This window comes from Pelophylax lessonae (genome assembly GCF_965119305.1).
Source record: "Pelophylax lessonae genome assembly, chromosome: 12".
Classification (NCBI taxonomy): Eukaryota; Metazoa; Chordata; class Amphibia; order Anura; family Ranidae; genus Pelophylax; species Pelophylax lessonae.
Window position 1 is genome coordinate 177,998,740 of NC_138779.1, and position 4,383 is coordinate 178,003,122.

Genomic DNA, 4,383 nt, shown 5'->3' on the forward strand with positions numbered 1-4,383 from the left:
CAACATCATCAGTAGTAACCAGCACGGGTTTACAAATGGGCGTTCTTGTCAAACCAATCTCTTAGCATTCTACGAGGAAGTGAGCTGTGAGCTAGATAGGGGGAGACCAGTGGATGTGGTATACTTGGATTTCGCTAAGGCGTTTGATACAGTTCCCCACAAGCGCTTAATTTATAAAATAAGGTCTGCAGGTATCGACAGCAGGGTTTGCTCTTGGATACGGAATTGGCTAAAAGGCCGTGTCCAAAGGGTAGTAATAAACAGCGCATACTCAGACTGGTCTGAGGTAGTAAGCGGGGTGCCCCAGGGCTCAGTCCTGGGACCAACCTTGTTCAATTTATTCATAAACAGCATTGAGGAAGGGATCAGTAGTTCGTTATCAGTTTTTGCAGATGACACAAAATTGGCCAGGGCAATAACTGCACAGCATGAAGCAGATATCCTACAGAATGACCTGGACAAAATTACGGAGTGGGCAACGACATGGCAAATGAGGTTTAATGTGGAGAAGTGTAAGGTTTTGCACTTGGGGACCAAAAACATAAAAACACAATACACGTTAGGAGGGGAACCCTTGGGGGAATCAAAAATGGAGAAAGATTTGGGAGTCTTAGTTGATGATAGATTAGGCAACAGCATGCAATGCCAAGCGGCAGCTTCCAAAGCCAACAGAATATTAGCATGCATAAAGAAAGGGATGTATTCCAGAGATAAGACTATAATCCTTCCACTTTATAAAACTCTGGTCCGACCGCATCTGGAGTATTCTGTCCAGTTCTGGTCGCCAGTCCTCAGGAGGGATGTGTTGGAGCTGGAGAAAGTCCAGAGAAGGGCAACTAAACTGATTAGGGGGTTGGAGGACCTTACCTATGAAGAGCGGCTGCAATCGCTCGATTTATTTTCCCTGGAGAAAAGACGTCTGAGAGGGGACATGATAGCAATTTATAAATATCTTAATGGGGATCTCAGCTTAGAAGAAAAGCTGTTCATTCGAAGGAATTGCATGAGGACTCGAGGACATACAATGCGATTAGAGGAGAAGCGTTTTAACCTCAGGCAACGTGGGGGGTTCTTTACTGTTAGGGCTACAAGATTGTGGAATTGTCTACCACAAGAGGTGGTTTCTGCGGGTAGTATGGTGACTTTCAAAAGACTCTTAGACTTACATCTCAAGGATCAGGAGATTGAGGGCTATGTTAGATGATTACAGTCACACACACCTACACAGGTTGAACTGGATGGACTATTGTCTTTATTCAACCTCGCCTACTATGTAACTATGTAACTATGTAACCATTAAGGATGTGGCACACTTTCCCTTAATTTCGTTGCGCCCATACTGTGCTGCTGTATTGGTTGCGCAATTTGCTCATTTAGTGATGATAGGACACTGGCGACTAGAAGCTTGTAATGGTGCACAATGAAAACCTGTGGCTTTGTGTACTGAATAGGTAGGCTTGATCCACCCGCTGACTTGTATACAATTTTCTGGGCAGTTTCTAGGCATTTTGCCAAGGCACCCCTGAAGACATCTGAAGGCGCCCCAGTGTGGCTGGGCACCCTGGTTGAAAAAGGCTGATGTCAGAATACAATAGCCGGCAGAGTTCCCCCCATCCATGCTGTTACAGGTATATGGATAGCCTAATGGGGGATTATGGGAAAAAAAGATTGGTGGTGTTTTCCTTCAAGACAAAAAGAAAGAAAAAAATCACAATGTCACCTCACACCCAAGTCTGTATTAAAAACACAGAGAATATCTGGCAAAAATTGCTTTACATTTAATGCATTTTAAGTAAAGGAAGCCATTAACCAAAGAGGTAGACAGCATGCCAAAAGTAAGTGTTTTATGTCATTACACAAGGGTATTCAGAGCAGTAATTTTATTTCTCAACTCACAAGGTGAACAAAGTTGGCATGTGGCGAGCGGGAAAGGCAGCACGGAAAATTAAATGACTGAATCCCGCACTAGCCAGTTTTCCCTTTTACAACGAGCGGTAACAAACAAACTGCATTAGCATTTACGCCGATATAGTTCTCTACAGGGACTTTCCCCGTTGACCTTCACCAATCTATGCAAATATAGAAATGTGTGTTAAGTACAGAATACAAATACAAACAGTTATCATACATTTAGAAGATAGTTACATAGAGGTATAAAAAGTGCAAAGCTTCATAACTGTAAAACCTTTTTCGGGACAAGAAACTGCCCGTCCCCATCCCCATCCATTAGCCGAAGCTCTTCCATTTTGTTTTTTCACTGCAGACAAGCATACAAACCAGGGGCGTAACTACAGGGGTTGCAGGGGTTGCAATTGCTACCGGGCCCCATCCTCCAGGGGGCCTGTGCGGCTCCCCTGTACACCTGGATAGGAGGGGCTCCCTCTCCTGCCGGCTGCTGCAGGGGATGAGTCACAATAGAGAACCAGGAAGGGGTCGGTAAAAATTTAATTTTCCAGCTCCTTCCTTTTCTGAATGGACAGAGTCATAGTCAGTGACATTGGAAAAAAATAAAATAAAATGATAAAATATAATACAATTAAAATACCAAAAAAATAAAAACTACTGACACCAGTGGGTGAACTTCAAGGATCGCAAAGGTCACACTTGTGATGGGGCCCTGGCATTCCACCACTGTGGGGAGGCCCCAAGATGGCAGGAGGGGGGCCCACTGCAAAACTTGTGAAAGGATCCCGCTGTGGGACCATAATAAAGGGCCCCACAATGAGAGTAAAGGGCCCCAGGATCAGTGGGAAGAGCCCCAGGCTTGAAGGGAAGGGCCCCAGGCCAGGGGTCCAGGGGGGCCCTTCATGGTTTCTTGCACCGGGGCCCTGAAGGTTCTAGTTACGCCTCTGATACAAACAGATGAGTGAGGAATGAGCTCCCTCCTGGGATTTATTGTGTTGCAGACCATAACGTGCCCCCCCTCCCCCCCAACCCCCTCCCTAATACAGCCAGTGCTTACATTGGATCCATATAGGACTAATGACTACATGTACGTAAAAAGAGCAGTACAAATAATCTCACTTAATCCAAACAGCTGTTTTAGGCCTTATTTTTACATAGCAAAAGTCTCAGGGATTTGTAATCCATTTTAGGGCTGAATATTTTATCAAAAGGCTAGCTTATATAACGCATGTGAAGCTGAAAATGTCCCTTTTATTCTCCTGACGTAGTGTGAGTGATGGAAAAAAATGGATGCCATTGGCAGCTAGAACAATTATTGCTCTGGACTGTTAATAAATAAGAGCCTGTTTTAATTACAGCATGGGTAAGAGTAGAATTGTAAGCTAGCTGCTGCCGCATATGCATTTACAATTGATGTCAGCCATAATTTCCTCCCTCCTTGCTCATATATAAAATGGTAAGGCAAGAGCTCTTACACAAAACATAAAAGTGCACGGTCAGCAAAGCTTTGTTACATTTGGATAGCGTGGGAAAGGATAATGGAACATCTGTCCGGTTTTTACTGCTATCCAAGTCGGAAGCTGAGCCCCAGTGCTGCGAATGCGGCTGACAGGAAGCTGTCCTGCCTCACGGTTGGATGCAGTGCTGGGACAAGGTCATCTAGAGCAGTGGTCCTCAACCCTGGCCTACAGGGCCCACTAACAGGCCAGGTTTTAGGTATTGCCTTGGGGAGATGCAGACTAGAGTACTGCAATCACTGAGCAGCAAATGATATCACCTGGGATGTATTTCAGTTATCTTGCAAATCTGGCCTGTTAGTGGGTCCTGTAGGCCAGGGTTGAGGACCCCTGATCTAGAGTCCAGGGCGAACATGGGCAATTGCGCCCCCCCCCCCCCATCACATTATGTGTCAGCAAAAATTCCCTCACCCCACCTCCCCAAAACAAATCAAGCAGTAATCTGCATGCTTATCCCCCTAAGCATACATTCCCATTCTTCCCAGTACAAATCTGCCCCTCCTGAAATCCCCTCCCCCCTCCCAGTACAATTTTTTTCCCTCCCAGCTCAAACTCTCTCTCTCCATATGTCCCCATCTTAACCCCGCTCCCCCCCCCTCCCCTCAATAAAGTCTCCTTCTTTGCACAAATCCGTTGCCCCTCACATTTACTTCCTAGCACAAATCCCCTCCCTTGAACTCCAAATCCCCCCCCCCCCACCACCACAAGTTCCCTTCTCTCATCTTAGCACAAATCCCCCACAAAAAAACTTTCCCCTCCTAGCACAATTTCCCTCAATCATCCCTACTAGCACAATCTCCATCCTGGAAAACAAAATCCCTCCAAGCACAAATCCCTTCTCTCCTACTATACTACCTTTTCTAGCACAAACCCCCAATATTACCTCTCCTAGCACATCTCCCCAAAATTCCCCTTCTAGAACAAAACAATTCTTACCCCCTGATGCCCCCTACCAACTCAA

At 45.7% G+C, this 4,383-nt stretch overlaps 1 long non-coding RNA gene across 1 annotated transcript; it reads left to right on the forward strand.

The window, feature by feature from the left end:
* The first annotated feature begins 1,725 nt into the window (after positions 1-1,725).
* Positions 1,726-3,105, forward strand: LOC309568591. Its single transcript, XR_014226032.1, has 2 exons — positions 1,726-2,284; positions 2,868-3,105. It is a non-coding gene; the product is annotated as an uncharacterized lncRNA (long non-coding RNA).
* Positions 3,106-4,383: the final 1,278 nt, after the last annotated feature.